Source organism: Poecilia formosa, unplaced genomic scaffold, assembly GCF_000485575.1.
Source record: "Poecilia formosa unplaced genomic scaffold, Poecilia_formosa-5.1.2 Scaffold31, whole genome shotgun sequence".
Taxonomy (NCBI): domain Eukaryota; kingdom Metazoa; phylum Chordata; class Actinopteri; order Cyprinodontiformes; family Poeciliidae; genus Poecilia; species Poecilia formosa.
Window position 1 is genome coordinate 1,188,996 of NW_006799970.1, and position 21,537 is coordinate 1,210,532.

The following is a 21,537-nucleotide window of genomic DNA, read 5'->3' on the forward strand; positions in this document are numbered from 1 at the left end:
GAAAGTTGCTGAATTGGCAACAATGGGGTGACTATTGCTAACTGCAAATGTTGCAGACATGACCCGGTCGGCCGGTTTGTCAGTAAAACCTCTCTCACGGGAAAAAACAAAAGCACAGTGACCTTTGCCGAGGTTGATAACATGGCCATGTTTTGGTAGGTTACCAGTCGTGTTGTACTCCTTACATTTTCAGATGATGACCTGAACGGAGCCCTGTGAGAAGTTCAGTGTTTGGGATATATCTCTATATAGCCTGACTCGGCTTTAAACGGGGTTTGGGTAGGCAGAAATGCACACTTCTAAGATTCTTTATAAAAAGCAAAAAAAAAATAACATTTTTCTTCCACTTTTCTATTATGCACTACTTTGTGTTAGCCTATCATTAAATCCCAATAAGCTGTGCTGAAATTTGTGGTCGCTACATGCCAAGAAGTGTAAAAGTTAAAGGCCGTTTACTTTCACAGGACACTGGATGACCGCACTGCCCACCCAACAAGCCCCTGACATCTTCAACCAAAGAGATGTGGAAACTGGATTTGCTTTCTTTGTAATACTTTAGTGAGATGAAAACCAGTAAGAAATTGTTGTTCAAGCAGCACAATTTTTTGTGTCCACTCCGTTTTTTTTTCTCTCTCTCTCTTTCTTTCTCTTTTAGACAAAACAACAATAGCAGCTGGATAAGTTGGGTGTCGAAATATTCTTTCAACACCAATCAACGACTCATACGGGCTGGAGCAACATGTCACACGGTTAACTTTCTCCCCCCACCCCGTAAAAACCCGTGTTCTTATTCCGTATGCGGACCGCGTCCACCTCCTGTGATGGGTTTATAAATGCAGAGTCCGGGAGCATTTTCCTTTTCACGCCCGGCGAGTCTCTGCGTGAGGACGGCACCGACCGAGCATCTTCCTTTTCTGACGGAGAGAGAGAGGGAGAGGGAGGGAGATCGAGAGAGGGAAAGGAGGAGAAAGGACAGACCTCACCCGCACCTCAGTCTGCTCTGAACCTTTCTACCGGACCGCAGTGGATGGATCAACAGCGCAAGATGTGAAAAAAAAAGGGAGGCTTCTTTCTTCTTTTTTATTTTCGGCAGGGTGCAGAGTGTTTGATCACAGGAGCTTCTTCGCGCACAGAGAGGGATCAGCTGCCTCGCTTTTTCTCTCTGCGCTCTTCCCTCAACGGGGAAGTGGGATGCGGGTTACGCAGCATCACCGGCGCCGTCGTTGCAATCATCCTCACAGATACACCTTCCACTTCTTAAGGCCTATCAGATTGTGAGCCCGTGGAACAATAATAATAATAATAAAAAACAACAACTCTTTAACCGGTGAGGAAAAAGGGGGGGGGCTCATTTCTACTGGTGATAAAGAGAAGAGGGATATTTTTCAAACTCCTTCGGATGTGATTTCCCCCACCCCCTCACCTGCCACCCGCTCTCTCTTCCCCCTCTTTCACCCCTCTGCTCTTATTTTCGGCCTCTGTCCCGTGAAAGCGGGAAAAGATCTGATCATCCAAAAAAAAAAAAAAAAAAGAGAGAGAGAGGGAGAGATTTCCCCGGACCGCTGTTGATCTTATCGCTATCGCATTTAATCTGTCCATTTCTCTGTCCGGAGAGTGTCGGTGGTGGAGGGGAGCTGCGTGAGATCCAGAGACCCGAGGAGGGGAAATTGAGTTACTCTGCAAATTACAGGCTTTTCTTGCGATTCAACGTGAGTTCTGCGGACCGAACCGCACAAACCCCGCGCCAAAGTGAGAGGGAAATTGATTTTTAAGTCGAGCAAAGAAGGCAGCAAAGGTGAGTCTTTTTTATTTTTTATTTTTTCATTTGGGATTGCGCGGAGTTTAAAAGAATGTCAGTTGCCTAAGATTGACTCGACGCAAATGAAGCGTTTTGGTAGACGTCGCTTATTCGTGCGGGGTAAGTTTAACAGTTATTTACAGGGCAATTGCCAATTAATGGATGACTGAAGCTGTTGGTTTGTTGCCAGATTTGAACTGCTCGGATTGTTTGCTTATATCCGAGCGGCTACAGTTGTCTTGTTGTGCGGACTCTGGCCGTGCGCACATTGTTGCATGTTGGGCCGAATGGAAGCCGTCCTTTGCGCGGCAGCGACAGGAGAGCGCAAGTCATTAGTTGGAAGGAGGCAGAGAGGACGTCTTGGTCGTGACGGATGTTGGGAGGGCGCAGGCAGAAAGTGACACAGATCGGACTGTAAATTCATTTCGTGGGTGATGAGCAGCAGATGTGTGGCGCATGTTGATGTGACGCTCTGCGCACAGTTGGGAAAGTGGACACCCCCCACCCCCACCTCAAAACACAGATTCACAGGAGGTGTGTGTGCGTGCGTGTGTGTGTGTGGAGGGGGTATTGACTGGCGATGTTGTCATGAAGAGTGGAGGGAGGATATATTTTTGGCACCACCTTGTGGTTTGGTCTGCTCCTTTTATTTGCTGTGTTGGTGGCATCTACAGGTTACTGGTGTTATTTATAGCACGATGAGCGACAGACTCATACAGTCATTATGATGTAACGGTATGTTTTTTTTTTTTCTATTAATCTCCCTTATAATGTTTTTTCCACAATCAAATATACATTTTTACATTTTCTAATGTAAAAATTAGTGTGGATTCGTCTGTTTTGCTTTCCACTTTTGATTCCAGCAGTAATTCTATACTAATCCAAATGTCCTTGTTTGAAAATTTGTTTTGTTTGCTTCATATGTTGCAATGAGGAACATGGCTTTCATCCTTTGCTGTCTCCACCTGTTGAGNTCATTCGTGCTGACAATAATACAAAGTACTATTGTGTCCGACAGCAAGGGAAAAATCCCAACAAGGATTGTTGCTATTAATGCAGATTCTATATGTTTAATCTTCTCTGTGTTAAACATTTCTAATTCACAAGTCCAAGTACCCTAACCCTACCATTAGCACATATTTTTGCACACTTGTGAAGGCAGACACTGCATCCTCCTCAGTTTGCTGACACGATCCTGTTTCCACTTTGTGTGCATGTCAGGTTTGCACATTGCTGTTGAGTTTGCACCTGGGTTTGTACATGCAAAACCTTTAAAAGATGAGACCCGGAGTTTCTTACTCCTAACCACAGAGTGCATATCTTTAGATTTAAATTTTTTTTTTTTACCAAGGACAAACTTCATATTCAAGGTGTCGTCAATGCTTTAGAACCGGTGTTTGGAAAATAGCAAATAACCATTTGGCTCGGCACACTGTTTGTCGCCTAGAACACATTAAAAATTAATATCAGCTCTCAGTCTGGGTTATGAAATACAAATATCTTATTCAATTTCCATTCTGGCCACATATTGGCTGTGAATGGTGGGAATCCCTTTATTAAGTCCCACTCGAAGCATGCAGTTATAGATTTTTTTTATCTGTAATCGGTGACGATTTACTTACGTGGTTCACTCTTATGCAGTTGCGATAATTGATGTCAGCTTTTGCATACCTGTTGAAGTGATTGTGTACATTACAGCAGCTGCTAATAATCCCTGTTTTGTTTTGTTTTTGTTTTTTTCCTGAGGCTTAATGTAAACCTCCCTGCAGGTGGCTCCAAAAGATTAAAATCATGGTGTGGTTGTAATCTAAATGCAGCTGAACTGTACAATTGGCCTTGTCACAGATGTAAGATTCGCCAATAAATCCGGTTAAAGTGCAGGAACGCTGCACTGGCTTAACAGTGTTGCTTTATTTATTTAGGGAAGAACACTTGTTAAGATCAAGATCTCGTTTGCGAGTAAATCCCGAGCATGAAGATTATTGAGCGAGAAGATGGTTGGAGGGTAGATTTCATCACTACGTTCTCGTGTGACGAAAACGTGCCTTCGTCCTCTCCCTCCATCCCACTCTAGCACAAAAGGTTGTTTTTGGTTAAATATGTACGTCTCTTATGCGGCGCTCATCTTTCATCAGACTGAGGGTTGTGCAAATTACATGCTATGTCTTCTAAACAAGTTTTAGTGTGAAAAGTCTGTCTTTATAGTGTTGGATGAGTGACTGGATGTGCTGAAGAAACAGACCCATTTTTATACTGAGGACAGACTCGGGCAGTGAACATGGAGTGAATAAATGTGGAGATTTTGTAAAAAAACAAAACCCCAAAAGAGAACGCACCTTATTTTTGTTGCATTTGAAGGGAAAGTAAAACGTAAAGTTAACTTTTTTCAGCTTTAAATCACATAATAATGCTACCCCCTCATTGAAAACATACCTGGAGTGTTGCCTTCATGCTTTTGTACGTGTTTGAAAAATCACTGAGTCTCCTGTTGCAGTCATTCTGTGTCTAAAATACTCACTCAGCCATTTCCTCACACGGCTCCACCAGACTAGCGGCAGCAGCAACTAGCAAACACCTGGTGGAACAGAAAAACCTCGCCTCCTTCGAGGAATGACGAGGAGTTTAAAACGTCTGTAGGAATAATTAGAATTCAACACGTGTGGTCCAAAGATGTACTTTTCTTTTGCAGTCTTTGTGTGTCTAAAACCTTTGAGCAAACATCATAAAGAATTGTGAGGTTTATGAAAGAAAATCACACGGTTGGAGCAAGCAAAGAAAATCAAAGTGGCAGTGCTGTAATCTGAATGCAGTGTACCTTGAAAGTGGAAAATGCACAACAAAAGAAATGAGGAAAACAAACGAGCAGGAACAGAAGATGGTAGTTGTGACTGAATTGTGAGAAATTTGTGCGTGAAATGTGGAAAATATACAAACGAAACCAACTTTAAACACTTGCATTAGTTTTTGTGGATGAAGCAAGGCAGTTAATGTTAAGTCACTTTTAGCTGTGGACATACAGGCTCTGCTTGGAGCAGATTTGAAATAAACGGCACCCTTGTTCACTTCCAAATCCCTCCTTCGTGTGTTAAATTCTTCCTTTTGCAAAACACTGGGACCCGAGTTTAGCCTTAAAACCTTCCAGAGTAGCCTTGATGATCAAAGTGACGGGTAGGAAGATGTAATCGCAGAGCAGTAAGGAGATCACAGGATTTTGGACAGAAAGGACAGCATGAAGACAGGTCCATGGTTACACTCCTTTTATCTGGAGGAAGCACTGAAGCCATCTTTCATATTGAGAGATTTGTGCCTGATGTAAAGGTTGCATTACAATTTCCGCGTGTTCTGCAGCAAAAGCAGGACGACTGGAATGAAGGACTCGTAAGTCAAAGTCGTCTGGTGAGACACTCCTGTGTGTAATTGCACGAGTGCCCCGCATACCTGAGAGCTTCAGAGGGACACGGGTTTGTGATTAAGAAGATCACTTTGACATTAACTGCAGACCCATCATCCCGAACGATGCGGCATGCAATACTCGACGACCACCATTTCTACTCATGATTACTGATGAGTGAAAAACACGGTTTACTATTTTGGAGTGATTTTGGATTGCCGCTTCGTGGTGCAGGTAGAGATGAGTAACTTTTTTTTTTTTTTTTTTACCCTTTTACTAAAACGTGAAGACGCATTTCTTGGTTAAGTTCTGCCAAGCAGTGTTTGTTCAAAGAACTTTCAAAAAAGTAGCTTTGTCGCATACAGTGAAAGGAAAAAAGGCTGGGGTTGAATAGATTTTTCAAAATCAGGGATTTTACTGGGAGAAAGGCTACCAGCTGTGTGAATAAAAGTCCTGGAAAATATCACAGGATTGAGTCGGCAGCGGGGTTAAAAAAATAAAAAATAAATTCTGTTTAAGCACAAATATTTTCCCTTGTATCTTTGAGTTGTTTACATTTCAGTGTATTATGATAAAAAAAAATTTCACCAGTGCTTGTTGGCAGATGACTGAGCATTTGTGGGTTCTCTGATTCAGTTTGGTGTGAAACAATGTAAATTTAGCAGGTTTTTTTTTTTTCCTCTTAGCTGTTATAAGAGTGGTGTGTCATGATTCGTGTCGGTTTTATGGCATGATTTGAGTGGGCGTACCGAGGGTGGGCTGGTGAGTCGCGGTGACAGATTTTTCTGAGCTGTCCGCTCTAATGACTTATAACCTTCACCCTTTTTAGTATAGTGTTCAGTGTTTAAATTGACATTTACAGTTCATCCACTATGTTTGTGACTCATCTGTGTGTCAGAGTGTGGACATATAGTGCTCAATCCATGTATTAGGTTTTTTTTTTCTTACTGCAAAATAACTGGCGGCCACTCAAAGAACCAAACGGCAGAAGTGAGGAGGTACAGCGCTTTGCAAAAGTAGTCAAGTCATTTTAACTTGTCCACTTTTTGTCGTGCTACAAACAACCACAAATTTCAATTAATATGTTGGGGGTTTTATGAGACAGACCAACACAAATAAATTACAAATAAAAGTATGAAATGTGGCATGATCTTGTAGTTGGACCCCCTAACTCAACTAGCTGTCTGGTTTTCTTTGAAAAATAGCTCATAAGTAAGGGCACAGGGGTGTAGTGCTCGTCCATGTACTCAGCTCAGTCCTCGACAGACCTGTCCTGGGTTTGAGTCCCGGCCTGTAGGCCTTTACACACATTTCTTCTCCCTCTCTCACTGTCAAATAAAGACTGGAGCTGAAAAAAGCTCATTGGTCACATTGGATGAGGAAAATCTGAGTCGTATTGCTGATTCTCAATTGGATTAAGTTTGGAAATTGACCGCGCCATTCAAACACATAAATAATAGGGGTCCACCGATGGCAGTTTTCTGGCCGAGACCAGTTTTTTGACTGAAATGTTGCTCAATATATCAAGAAAGTTGCTGAATTGGCAACAATGGGGTGACTATTGCTAACTGCAAATGTTGCAGACATGACCCGGTCGGCCGGTTTGTCAGTAAAACCTCTCTCACGGGAAAAAACAAAAGCACAGTGACCTTTGCCGAGGTTGATAACATGGCCATGTTTTGGTAGGTTACCAGTCGTGTTGTACTCCTTACATTTTCAGATGATGACCTGAACGGAGCCCTGTGAGAAGTTCAGTGTTTGGGATATATCTCTATATAGCCTGACTCGGCTTTAAACGGGGTTTGGGTAGGCAGAAATGCACACTTCTAAGATTCTTTATAAAAAGCAAAAAAAAAATAACATTTTTCTTCCACTTTTCTATTATGCACTACTTTGTGTTAGCCTATCATTAAATCCCAATAAGCTGTGCTGAAATTTGTGGTCGCTACATGCCAAGAAGTGTAAAAGTTAAAGGCCGTTTACTTTCACAGGACACTGGATGACCGCACTGCCCACCCAACAAGCCCCTGACATCTTCAACCAAAGAGATGTGGAAACTGGATTTGCTTTCTTTGTAATACTTTAGTGAGATGAAAACCAGTAAGAAATTGTTGTTCAAGCAGCACAATTTTTTGTGTCCACTCCGTTTTTTTTTCTCTCTCTCTCTTTCTTTCTCTTTTAGACAAAACAACAATAGCAGCTGGATAAGTTGGGTGTCGAAATATTCTTTCAACACCAATCAACGACTCATACGGGCTGGAGCAACATGTCACACGGTTAACTTTCTCCCCCCACCCCGTAAAAACCCGTGTTCTTATTCCGTATGCGGACCGCGTCCACCTCCTGTGATGGGTTTATAAATGCAGAGTCCGGGAGCATTTTCCTTTTCACGCCCGGCGAGTCTCTGCGTGAGGACGGCACCGACCGAGCATCTTCCTTTTCTGACGGAGAGAGAGAGGGAGAGGGAGGGAGATCGAGAGAGGGAAAGGAGGAGAAAGGACAGACCTCACCCGCACCTCAGTCTGCTCTGAACCTTTCTACCGGACCGCAGTGGATGGATCAACAGCGCAAGATGTGAAAAAAAAAGGGAGGCTTCTTTCTTCTTTTTTATTTTCGGCAGGGTGCAGAGTGTTTGATCACAGGAGCTTCTTCGCGCACAGAGAGGGATCAGCTGCCTCGCTTTTTCTCTCTGCGCTCTTCCCTCAACGGGGAAGTGGGATGCGGGTTACGCAGCATCACCGGCGCCGTCGTTGCAATCATCCTCACAGATACACCTTCCACTTCTTAAGGCCTATCAGATTGTGAGCCCGTGGAACAATAATAATAATAATAAAAAACAACAACTCTTTAACCGGTGAGGAAAAAGGGGGGGGGCTCATTTCTACTGGTGATAAAGAGAAGAGGGATATTTTTCAAACTCCTTCGGATGTGATTTCCCTCACCTGCCACCCGCTCTCTCTTCCCCCTCTTTCACCCCTCTGCTCTTATTTTCGGCCTCTGTCCCGTGAAAGCGGGAAAAGATCTGATCATCCAAAAAAAAAAAAAAAAAAGAGAGAGAGAGGGAGAGATTTCCCCGGACCGCTGTTGATCTTATCGCTATCGCATTTAATCTGTCCATTTCTCTGTCCGGAGAGTGTCGGTGGTGGAGGGGAGCTGCGTGAGATCCAGAGACCCGAGGAGGGGAAATTGAGTTACTCTGCAAATTACAGGCTTTTCTTGCGACTCAACGTGAGTTCTGCGGACCGAACCGCACAAACCCCGCGCCAAAGTGAGAGGGAAATTGATTTTTAAGTCGAGCAAAGAAGGCAGCAAAGGTGAGTCTTTTTTATTTTTTATTTTTTCATTTGGGATTGCGCGGAGTTTAAAAGAATGTCAGTTGCCTAAGATTGACTCGACGCAAATGAAGCGTTTTGGTAGACGTCGCTTATTCGTGCGGGATAAGTTTAATAGTTATTTACAGGGCAATTGCCAATTAATGGATGACTGAAGCTGTTGGTTTGTTGCCAGATTTGAACTGCTCGGATTGTTTGCTTATATCCGAGCGGCTACAGTTGTCTTGTTGTGCGGACTCTGGCCGTGCGCACATTGTTGCATGTTGGGCCGAATGGAAGCCGTCCTTTGCGCGGCAGCGACAGGAGAGCGCAAGTCATTAGTTGGAAGGAGGCAGAGAGGACGTCTTGGTCGTGACGGATGTTGGGAGGGCGCAGGCAGAAAGTGACACAGATCGGACTGTAAATTCATTTCGTGGGTGATGAGCAGCAGATGTGTGGCGCATGTTGATGTGACGCTCTGCGCACAGTTGGGAAAGTGGACACCCCCCACCCCCACCTCAAAACACAGATTCACAGGAGGTGTGTGTGCGTGCGTGTGTGTGTGTGGAGGGGGTATTGACTGGCGATGTTGTCATGAAGAGTGGAGGGAGGATATATTTTTGGCACCACCTTGTGGTTTGGTCTGCTCCTTTTATTTGCTGTGTTGGTGGCATCTACAGGTTACTGGTGTTATTTATAGCACGATGAGCGACAGACTCATACAGTCATTATGATGTAACGGTATGTTTTTTTTTTTTCTATTAATCTCCCTTATAATGTTTTTTCCACAATCAAATATACATTTTTACATTTTCTAATGTAAAAATTAGAAAATTAGTGTGGATTCGTCTGTTTTGCTTTCCACTTTTGATTCCAGCAGTAATTCTATACTAATCCAAATGTCCTTGTTTGAAAATTTGTTTTGTTTGCTTCATATGTTGCAATGAGGAACATGGCTTTCATCCTTTGCTGTCTCCACCTGTTGAGCCATATTCAGGGCCTTTTTTTAAGGAGAAATGTTGCTCATTTAAAAAAAAAAAAACAAAAAAAACCCCACAAACAGCTCAGGTTGATTTCATGCTGAAAAACACTATTGTAAAAACACATGCCAGAGTCTCAAGATGTGATTTGCTAGGAGATATTCAAGTTAAGCAATTATTCCTACTGACGTATTGTTTGCTTCTTCTGTAAACCTGTGGGATTTGCAAATCATTTTCATACTGTTAACACTAATTCCAAAGTACAATGTGTTGCTGGAAGTATTTGATCATTCGCTTTCAGTCGCAAATGAACTTGAAAGACGTCCCATTCATAATCCATGTGGTCTGACAAGTAGTCTGTGCGTCCTTCGGAGCCACAACAGCTTCGGCTCTTGTGGGAAGGTTTTCCGTAAGGTTTTTAGGATGGCAGGGATGAGAATTACTTACCTTTTATTCCGGATGCGTCCGTGTGGTTTCAGACACTGATGATGGATGAAAAGACCTGGCTCAGGCTGAGGTCGGGAATCTGTGCAAAACCGGTCATGTTGTTCCAGCCGAGACTCGTCGGTGTCTTTATGGAACTTTCTTTGTCCTAGGTTCGAATCCTGGCCTGGGGTTTGCACGTTCTTCTCGTGAATGCGTGCATTCACGCTGGCTTGACAGAAACATGACTGTTAGGTATGCATGGCTGTTTGTCTCTGTGTTGCCTGTGTGATGGACTGGTGAGCTGTCCATGGTGTTGCTGCATCTCTCTCTCTCTCTCTCTCTCTCTCTCTCTCTCAATGAAAGCTAGAGAAAGATGCCAGCCCTGCAAGGAGAAGTGGGTATAGACAATGGATATTTGGACAATGTAGTCTGGCAACTACCAACCAAAGCCTGATCCCCTGAATTGTGACTGTTATAGAGTCCAGTAGACGTGTGCATTACAACCATGCATTGAAGCTGACACTTTGCATTGCACTAAGGCTTGGATGGAGCTGCTTTGCAATAGAAGCTCCTTTCCCGAAGCGCTCTATGCACTGTTGTGGAGCTAATCTGGAGGCCACTGGAGGCGTGGACGACTGTGGCTATCAACTACATCCTCTTTATGATGCCACTAACGGTTGACTGTAAAATATTTGGTGCAGAGGAAATTTCACAACTGGATTTATTGCAAAGCTGGCATCAGGCCACAGTACCACAATGGAAATCATTGAGCTACTGAAGTTGGCCCATTCTTTCACAGATGCTTGTAAAAACAAGTCTGCATGCCAAGGCACTGGATTTTATACACCGGTGGCAATATAAGTGATTGGGACACCTGTTTCAGTTCTTTGGATGGCCAACGTGGTGTTTTCTATTTTATGCCTTCAAACGCAGCGGTAATATGTCCACAACGGTAGAGATTGCATAGCAGTATTTCTGTCACAGGTTTAATGAATGCTACTAAATTTCTGATTGCAACTTGAACTACTTTTTTGGTGGACTGTCTTCATATGTAGCAATTTTTCAGTATGAAAGTTGGAAAAATGACAACTCTTTTTGAAAGTGGAGCCTCAAGGTTTGTATTCAGTATACCTTCAAATGTATAGAAAGTTAAAAACTATTAATTAGTAGTTAATTTTGACATTTTTGTATCTGTTTAAATCAAAGGCACACATTTCACTTATGGTAGTTGGCAAAAAAAAACAAAAAAAACAAAAAACATAGTAAATCCTTTCAGTTTTAGCGCATGCCAGATTGTCACTGGTAACTTATTGCGCACAAGCGGCACATTAAAAAATATAACTTGTGTAAACTGCGTACTGAACAAGTGTCTTATTGCTTTTTTTATGTGCAGTCAAGCGGGATCAGCAGGTTAGGCTGTTAGAAAGATTGACGATCGACCAGAAAACTGCGATCAGTGCAACTTTTATCCGCTCTTGTTGTATATCCAACTGGGATCAAAGGTGTGTTGCTCTGTTTATTTGATACGTTTATGAGATTGCTATTTATTTTGAGTGATTGTTTTTCATGTTTTGCAAAATTGCATAGGATATGAATTAATAAATTATAGAACAGCCTCAAACAAAAGCACAAGTGCTGCACAAATGCATTCCTAAGGAGAGCACTTAAGTGCCGTTATTTAAATGCATAGCCTGCTTAATATTGATAGGTCATTAAGAATCCATGTGAAACCATTGTCCTGCTTCTGTATTTCTTCTGTCTGTTTTAAACATTTATGCTTTCGAACTTTGTAGCATCTATCTTATGTTAACCTGAACGATTATCAACAAATACCGAGTCCCGTTCCCTCCCCAGCCTCATCTCTCTGAGCACTCCTCTTTCAGGAAAACACGGCTAAATGTTTCCTTTCCGTTTGAATCCTCATGTTGAACACAGGCGATTCAACAGCCACCAAGATGAAGACACTTTCTTTTCCCCAAGAATGAATTGTAAGTGATGCAATACACTGATCAAAAACGTCAGAAGGAAGATAAACTACCTGCACGCATTCGTCTTTTCTCCTGAGGCGTAATCTGAAACTTTGTTGTTTTTCTTAAATCTTGGTGCTACCCTTGTTCACAAGGAGGCGCTCTTATCCTCAGAGATAGTACTAATATTAACAGAAGTCAACAACAGTGCATAAAACCACACTGAGGTATTAGCATAATGACTTTGGCTCAAACAGTGTTTGAGATTTGGATGAATTCCAATCATTTATTTTTGCTCCCAGCACAGTTTTAAGATCATTTTGGCAAATCAGAAGGTTTTTTTTAGGCATAAAAAAATAGTAGGATGATCAAATCAAGAATAATTTAGTGCTATTTTTTTTTTTGTTTGTTTTGTTTTTTGCTTTTTGCAGGAACATCTGTTCTGCGTGGTCAGATTGTCAAAACAGAAATATTGTGAGATGACAAGTGAAATCCTAGCTTATTTGGGTCTCGTCTCTGGTGATTCCGCCCCTGAGCTGTTTTTGAAAAACCGACCTGATGATGAACAGTCTCCGGTTGATAAATCGAGACCATGTCCATGACTAGTATAAACAGGCCTCAGATGCTCTGCAGGCTGTTTTTCTTCTGTTTGATTTTTTTTAACATAAAAACGCATCTTCAATGGACTTTGAAATCTAGAAATATTTTTTTTCTTGCCACTAAACGGGGGGAAAAAAGAGCAACGACTCTAACGAAACGTTAGCTTTCACTGCATTTTAATGTGTGCACGATATGAACCGTTAATATTGCAACTTTACTCTGCTATTAATCAGTGGTCATTTTTAGTAATGAAGCTCTATTTACATTCTTGCTGAGGGTTTTTGACTGTAGCGCTTGTTGTACACTGGTGATGGGTATGCTGGTGTGCTTCCTATCAAATTCTACTCTATCAATCACCCTCACCTATATGATACAAGTATCACTGGTGTCAAGTGGACCATGTCTGCTGACACTTAGAAGAGGATCAGTGGTTTGCAGGTTAACAAAAATTATTCCCAACACAATCGCAGTGAGTGCACAAGTTTTACAGACCGAAGCTGCTTTAAGGGAAAGAGCAGGACTGGAGGTTTTAATGACCCCTGTGGAAACTGAAGTGGCTGGAAGTAATGCAGGTTGATACAAATTATCCCAACCGAGCTTTATTCCTAAACTGGACCATTTTAGTTTGATTCCATCAAATTTACTTTTAACTTGTCAGTTTAAGAAAAAAAAGAAGTAGAAGAAATTGATAAATCAAGAGAAATAATAATATTGAGTTAAAGATCAGGGTGTCACAGTTACTCTGGGGGGAAAAAACAGCGATTCTTAAATCAGCATCTCTTCCTGTGTGAGACCCATTCTTTCCCACTTTATTTTGGTTTCCAGCACAAACATGTATGATTCCACTAAATAATGTTCAGATTAGTTGGTCATCTGAACCTGACCGCAGTGTGGCGAGAAGGATTAAAGCTGTGAATAAAAATCAAAGAAATAATTGATTTCTGATCTCTTACATCAGTATAGCGTAAATGATTCTTTTATTTCTTATTTTATTTCTTTTTTTTGTTTGTTTTGTTCATTTGACTAGTTTTAATAAATTCTCAGAATATGACAGTATGGTGATATTCACTTTTCTCAAATGGATCCTTTGCCCAAAAATATTCAACTCGGAGTCATCTTTGCTGTATTTTCCTACTCTTTTCCTTATGGGCACAATGAATGACATCTGTTTCAAATGTTTTAAATTCACTGCATCCATCACTATTCAATTCATTAGGAAGCGAAAGTCGAAATCAGTCAAACCAATTTCAATCCAGCATCGCAACGTACAACCCTTATCTGCTGGATTAAAACGGATAATCTGTCAAAAATCTTAGGCAGTGGAGATTTCACTGCAGGATTTCTACTGCTGAGGCCTCATGGCTGCTGCTTTTTTTTGTGTGATGCTCTTGGTTGTTGTTAAAAACAGCGTTGGATTGGTACGGCTCTGCTGGGTCAAACTCGGTTCCTCCGGCAGTTTGAAAATCACATGGCAGCGTACCTTTGTTTCAGCTCTGATCTGGGTGAAGTGTTACCAGACACTTGACCCGTTGGCAGCCGTTTGCTCGTATCTGTGCTTCAGTTTACCCGGCGTCTGGTTTGCTGAGGTTTGCAAAGCGAGCTCTGCAGCTTTAATCGAGCACAATGGAGCAAGTCAGAGTGACGATGTCAATTAATTTAAACTAAATGACGGATTTTCCAGCAATTTGTGTTCCGTGTTGGTCTTGCTGTGGAAGCATTTTGTGCTTGTATGTTAGATTTGTTTATTATTAATTTAGAGTTGGCTAATAGATGTGTTTTATTAATGTTTTTTAAACATATTAATTAAAGAAATGGAGAGAAATACTTCAGGTCTTTTACCGATTTGCAGAGTGTTGGAAAAAAAAAAAGCAGATGTGTTTCTTGGCCTCATTTCTGGAAAATCCTGGTGCATCACCATTCAGTCTTTGTAAGGATGAATATGTATGATTATGATAATTCAAGTAGTTTCAGTTGAAAGAGTTTGAATTATGATAATTTGTAAAAGGTTACATGATTATTGAAGAACAAGTAATTGAAATTAATGCAGTATCAGTTTTAAAGGACGACAAAGACCTCTTTTGCTGAAAGAGTAACTTGTTTACTAAGCAGCATATAAATCATACCTCTAGTTAGAGTTACCATTGCTGTCTGAAGTGTTGGATCTCTTAAAATCCTTGTAATTTCCCAATGTACACTTCCCCATGTATGCCATCTGCTGAAGTTAGTACAACTTTTTTCATCCATTGATCGAATTATCTTCAGGTATCTTTTTGAAGATGCCAGGAACGAGGAGCGAGGCACTGAACACAGTCCTCTGTGCCGCTTTGGGATGGCGTTACTGCTGAAAGACAGCACTCTGCTGCAGGCTGCAAAGTACAGTTTAAACCTGCAAGGCGACTTGGCGATGACATGCATGAAAGAGCAGAAGACTCTAACAGGGAGGAGCAGAAAGCTCAACCAAAAGTTGGTTTCAACCAACATCCAGATGAAGTTTTTGGCAAACATAATATTAACCATTGGTGTTTTGTAATATTTGTGCGTCTCATTGACTGGACTGTTTTTTTTTTTTTTTTTTTTTTTTCCCAGAGACTGACATAGTTTTAATGATGGATACATATAGATGCAAATAATTTTTTATATATATATTAAATCTGTGGGTCTGACAAGCCCTCTGACGCAATCCTAAAATGGCATATTTTCTCAAAAATGTTAAGCTTAACTCGTGTCGAAGAAGCAGGCTTCTCACAAACAAGCATGTTAGTTTGAATCTATCCAATGGAAAAATCAGTGTAAGAATTGAACTAAAAGAAAACATGAAAAAGTACTTTGTTATAAGTAAAAAAAAAATTGTGTGTGTATATGTGTATATATATATATATATATATATATGTATGTAAAATATTAAGTGACAGTGGCAGAGCGAGCAAATATAATATTACAGCAGAGGCCGTGTGCACTGTGCGCTGACAAGAAAAACGAAGTAAGATTCATGGTCTCATTGCATTCTTGATCAATTGATGGATTGGACATGGGAGCTCAACTCCCCAAAGTTGTGAATGTTAACTAGCTGCCATGCGTCTACCCTTCAGCCTTTGAAGCGTACGCACCCAGCACGGTTCACACACGGCAAAAGCAAGCCATTTAGCCAGTTACATTTCGGCGGTGTATCTGTACAACTTGACTGATTTATAATACTCTGAGGGTGAAATCTTTTTCTGTGCGATGTTTTGGTTTAGCACACAGGCGGAGAATGGAAGAAAATCATTGGACAAAATCTGATTCTGGGTGGTAAGAGTTAAACAGGTTCTGGGAGTCATATTTTAGCAGAACGCGTCGGCTTTTTGTGTTGCGTTACCTTTCTATGGCCCAGGTGTGAGGACAAAGCACAGTGATGCCAGGTTGTGGCCTTTGGCGTGCCTGTTTGTGCCTCCTCATGGTTTTTATCTCTTTGCACATTTTTCTTGCAACAGCACAGCCGTCTGTGTGCTCGGTGCCCCTTTGGGGAGTGGTTTATTTGTCTGTCAAAGATGATCCATATCCACTGCACAACCTGTCAAACGTTTAGACAGTGATAAATGAGAAGGAGAATAAGTGCAAAGCAAGCTGGCATAGATAAAGTACTTGAAGGGATTCAAGTGGTGGTCAAGGGAAAACGGAGAACCCAGACAGACACGGTGTACATGTAGCGCGCGTCGTGACTCCCTTATCTACCTGAGCTAGCGCGCGGTCTCGCTCTCTGCCGACGCTAAAATAGGAAGCCGCTTCGAAAACAGAACATTGAAGTCAAACGTTAACATCACCAATTAAAAAAAAAAAAAAAAAAAAAAGCCGGAGCCAGTATTTTAAAGCTATAGCTCTCATGCCTTGGGTTAAATGGCGTGAAAGAATTAATAGGCTACTGCTGATATCATAAGATGTGACGGCTGTCGGCACCAAATTCACTCAGTCGCAGCAGTTTAATAAATGTTAAGTCTATATGAGTGCTCCCCAGCACAGAGTGAACATATTAGCTGCCGGGTTCATGTGAACTCGGTAAGCATCAGCCCCAGTTGTTCTCAGCTGCTGATTGTTATGATAAGAGACAACAGTCACAGTTACTTAACTAGACAGATCTCCTCATCAACCATTTAGTCCATTATGTTGCTTTTTTTTTTTTTGCAGATTGGTTGCCGCCTCCTAAATCATGCACAAGTACATTTTGAGGTAGTTTATGCATTTTATCCAGATTAACTCGTGTTAACGTAGTCAGAGCACGATTTACTGCATACTCATTTATTTCACACAAAATCTACTTGAAGATGAAAGAAACCTGAAGACGGCTTACCAGAAGATATTTATTAAAGACCAAACAAGCAATTAATCTTATCAAGTTAAAACCACAACATTAAGCCTGTTTGATGCTTTTTATGACTGATCTTATGACTGGTGAAATTTACACGCATTTAAAAAAAAAAATAACGTTATTTTTTTTAAAATGTGTGTAACTTTCACCAGTCGTGAAATGGATTTGGCACACATGTTTTGGTTTTACCTTTTCAAATGTTTTCGCACTGCCAAAACCACATAAAATATTGAGAAACGGCCGGATGCTAAAAGCAGCAGCTACGTTAGAAAAATAAGAACCTCGGTATATCACACTGCAGAGACTCAGTTTTGTGAACAGAACAATGCACAAAGCACAACTATTGTAATAAATAAAGTACTAAATATAGTTCAGACAGCTTAGAAGTGCTAATTTTGAGTGATTGTTTTGTCCTGTCTGCATCTTCTGCCTTTCCTCTGTGCGCTGATGTTGGCAGCATTTTAAATCCTCGCTGCTAAAGTCAATCTGTTTTCTCTGGTAAAGCTACTTTGTCAGGAATATCTGCAGAATTCCTATTGGGATGTAGAAAGTGGTCTTGGATCTGTCGAACTAACGCAACCATCATGTTGCCGGTTAATTGGTTCAAAGTAAAACTGACCTAGAGTCAGTTCACATTATTTGCTTGCTTACTCTGCTCACCCTTGCTGAATGTTGGCCAGTTACTAGTGAACACTCTTAAAGTCGGTATGTATGTCCAACCCAGGATTTATTTATATAAAAGTCTTTATGTTAAACTGCTTTTATTAGACTTATTCGAATATTTAACCAAGATAGCAGTATAACATATACTGCTAAGATATCTGGATAATTTGACTCCCAAAACTTTTGTTAGTTTCCTCCGAGTGTTTCTCTGCTTTAAACATCCAACGGTGTAAACATTATGCAAGGAGTGTCATTAAATACAACAAATAGAGCATCTTTATGACCACCCTCTATTAAAGAGGTCGGACAGACGTTTTCTACACAAAAACAGTAGTTTTTGCACACTTTTAAATTACTTTTTTATTAAATAAGTGCTCAATAAAGCTTATTCTTTATTGAGCTAGCTCCTTTTTTTTATAACTGTCCAGCTGTTGAAAAAAGATGTCTTGTTGCCAACTTACTTTAAGTGTCCCAACAGGCTTTCTGCCATTGTCAAAGACTGTAAATCCAACCCTGGCATCCTTACTGAATGCATTATGCTGAGTCTCATGTTTGACTTACTCCCAGCTGTACCTTATGTTCCTGCTCAGTTTCGGCCGTCCCCATCAGTCTTTTTGCAACAACGCATTAAGGATCAATCAGTTGAAACCAGGTGGGTTTGTTCATAGAACATCTTTTCCTGCTTGTGTTTAATCTTTTCCATTGCATACTCAATCAAAAACTAGTTCTGACTCCCCAATGTCACAACTGACTGCAAATGAGAATCTTTTCCACATTAGTTTGCTTTAGATTTGCTGCCTTTCAACCATGAGTTTAAATCTAATCTTCTATTTCTGCAAAAATAAAGTACACTCAATTAGTACTTACATGAACTTGGTTGATTACCATTGGTCTCCATGATCTATGTGCCTGTAGCTGCGTGTTGACAGAAGAGTCTTTAATTTATAAGCAGTATGTGTGATATGGCCCACACCCATTTTTAGATCTCTTGCATTGCAACACGCATTGACATAAATGCCCTTATCAATTTCCTTTTCTTTTATCACGTGACTGCTTGTTTCACAAGCTGTTCTCACAGCGGATCGCAGCTGGTAACCCATCTAGTGTGTGCACAGAGGCTATGCAGTCTTCAACTTTATGAATGTCAAATGTTTTACAAAGCAGGAAGCGGTCCCAAGGTAACCTTTTTAATGCTTAAGCAGCATTGTGTCAGATGCTTAACGCAGGGTGTCTGTCGAGTGGAAACCTTTCTTCATTTGCGTTAAAGTCGGCTTTTGATTTGTGCATCCCTCCCTAAGAGAAAAGGACAAAGTGTTCCTGTATTTGTGCAAATCAAAAGGTAACTCCAGAACTGTGCTTCAGCAGATTGTTAACCCTGGGTTAGTCGAATGAACTCAGAAGTGTTTGAAGTTCAGGTGTTGAATCGATTTGGTAGTGTAACATAAAGTTCCTTCACTACTACCTTGCAAAAATCCTCAAATTTGATGCATTAAAAGCAGGATTGTCTCTTTCTTCCTCTTTAAAATGTTCTAAACAATTGCAGGTTGCTGTGTTATGGTGCAGCTGAAGAAGACAGAGTAGATTGGGAGATAAAATGTACTTGGAGCTTGATGACGATGTTACGAAAGTACCTTTGCAAGGACTCCCTTGCAAAGGTACTTCAGTTACTTCACTTCAGTTATAAATAGACTCGAGTAATGATGCAAAACCATAACCATTCAGTTAGAAAGATATTTTATATGCCGGCTTACCTTCCTGACTTCTTGAGCTGCGCCATCTCTTTAAAACATCTGAGATAAACGTTGCAAACATTTACATCCTCGTATGCAACACGTTCAGAAGAAGTCTGTTAAATTTACGGACACAAAGCTTGTGTGAAAATATATTTTGCATCACAGATGTTGTGTGAGCATGCCGTCGTTAAGAGAGAAAAAAAAGCAATGCCTTGATTAATGTCTGTAGTGAGGGAGAAATACTTACTGGTGTAGTATTGATAGAATGTCAAAATGTAAAATAGGCCTGTGTTTCTATAGAGAACATATGCAGCTCAAACTTAATAAGTCAGTTCCACTTAATCTTGTTCCATAAATCAATACAGATATTTTAGTGAATCAGACATTGTGGGTGCCAGACTTTGATCAGGCATGCTTCTGCTCTTTTATTTTTTTATTTATTTTTTTTTAAAGTTCTCAAACGAAAACTTGTCAGTCATTGCATTTTTCAATTTACGCAATTTTCTAAAGTGCATAATTAAAATGAGTTTGAAAACAATGATTCACAACGATAAACGATGCTAAACCCCTCAGTGACCTTTACATCTGTATCAAATGCAAAACGGTTATTTAGAAGTTATATGTGCAGCGTATTTCTGCTTGGTTTCAAAAACTACCTCAAAGAAAGCTAAATTCACAATAGCTGAGATACTGCTAGTCACTCAACAGCTCACTTACACTAATTTTTATTTATTTAATGGTATTATGGCGCTACACAGGTGCTGCAGAGCTATTGGCTGCACATCCATGGTGTGAATCTCCTGTTTTATCACGCGCCTCAGGTGCTCTGCTGGATTTAAAGCTGGTTACTGTGGAGACATTGAAGTTCAAGGATCTTATGTTCAACAATCTCTTTTTGAGATTGAGTATGGTGACATAGTGCATCATCTTACAGGCGTCAGAAGATGGGAACATTATGGTCATGAAGTGAAGGAAACAGGAAGCAGCATGACTAAGATAAGTCATGGTGTTTAAATTTAAGTTTAATTGCTACACAAAGACCGAAAGTATGCCAAAAACATATCCGACACGCCGTCGGATACGTGTCTGGTTGGCCGTAATTACAACACGGCCAACCAGAACCAGTGATACAAGGCAGGTGGAGCCGATATTCTGGGATGTTTCTGAATGTACCCTCTGAATATCACAGCTGAAACTGGAACTCATTGGAAAAGGTGTGATTTTTTCTTGCAAGAATGTTGTCCAGTTTTGGTTTTGGTAAGCTTGAGTGAGTTGTAGCCTCTGTTTCCTGTTTAGGAAACGGAGGCTGACTGATTGAGCTACGATTGTCTTTCCATCTTCTTGAATGGCTCCGCCCATTCTCCAGTGACCTCTGACATCGCCCCCCCCCCACACACAGCTAGTGTTCACTGGATATTTTCTCAAATTTGAGCCATTCTCCATAAACCAGACAGTTTTTGACTGTACCATCTCATATGTGCTATATCGTACTTTCTTCTCATCGTGGTGGTTGCATTCAACTTCAACAAGTCATCCTCATAACATCTTGAATGCACTGAGTTACTGCCATGCTATTGGTGATTTGCATAGCTGTACACAATAAGGTGGCTGGTAATTGCACATCCAATATCTGAACTTCTCTGTACATCCAGCCTCTAAAGAGAAAGTTATTGCAAAGTTTTTCTCGGTGTCCTTATATCCAGCAATGCACAACAGCATGCACAAATTATGTAGCATACTGGTTGTTTTCTCCAAAAAAAAAAAAGGAAAAAAAAGTGTAGTGAAGTTACTGCATTGATCCAAACAACTGGCAGCTATTCATTCACACGGTGTCGGGAAACCCTCCAGGCCGCCTTACATCTCTGTGGATTTCAAAGACGACGCCTATAATGGGCCCTGAAATGGCCTCAGTCCCTCGCTGAAGTACAGAGGACACTGAAATGTGCATTTTCTCATCGTGTTATTTTCATGCTGATAAATGGCGCTCTGGCTCCAGATTCATTCTAATTATTATGCTACAAAGGCTGTTAAGTTCACAACGCTGCAAATCAATAGCACATTGGGTTGTAAACCAATAAAAGAAATACCAATGGACTGATCTGATGTTGCATGTTTGTTTTTTGTTTTTTTGTTTTTTTGTTTTTTAAGCTAATCACCCATGATTAACTTTTAATTTCACAGATGGCTTAAACTGCCAGGGATTAGTCCTTCAAGATGATTACTTCGTAGTATCATTTACTCGGTTTAGAGCTGCTTTTTGATGTCTCCAACTTTCCAAATAAGCCATTTTGACCAGAGTGTAATTGTCATTGCTATGATATTTTTA

The 21,537-nt window shown here is 40.8% G+C and overlaps 1 protein-coding gene and 2 long non-coding RNA genes across 6 annotated transcripts in view; 2 read left to right on the forward strand and 1 right to left on the reverse strand.

Annotated features, from left to right (window-relative positions):
• Window positions 1-1,293, forward strand: part of LOC103136253 (uncharacterized) — a 21,737-nt gene extending 20,444 nt beyond the window's left edge. Inside the window, exons 2-3 of the long non-coding RNA XR_476017.2 lie at window positions 465-547; window positions 656-1,293. This is a non-coding gene — a long non-coding RNA (uncharacterized LOC103136253). The remainder of the gene's footprint in view (window positions 1-464; window positions 548-655) is intronic.
• On the reverse strand, window positions 1,077-8,212 carry LOC107835927 (uncharacterized). Its single transcript, XR_001661769.1, has 2 exons — window positions 8,132-8,212; window positions 1,077-1,423 (listed from the first exon to the last, which is right to left on the reverse strand). It is a non-coding gene; the product is annotated as an uncharacterized LOC107835927 (long non-coding RNA).
• Window positions 8,213-8,403: 191 nt separating this feature from the next.
• The window catches only part of grik4 (glutamate receptor, ionotropic, kainate 4), a 345,779-nt gene continuing 332,645 nt past the window's right edge, over window positions 8,404-21,537 (forward strand). For 3 of the 4 annotated variants that reach the window (XM_007549419.2, XM_016670189.1, XM_016670190.1), the window contains exon 1: window positions 8,405-8,503. The gene's annotated coding sequence lies outside the window, so the exon portion shown is untranslated. Of the gene's footprint in view, window positions 8,504-21,537 lie in introns of all 4 variants that reach the window. The other variant, XM_016670188.1, reaches the window with a different exon arrangement.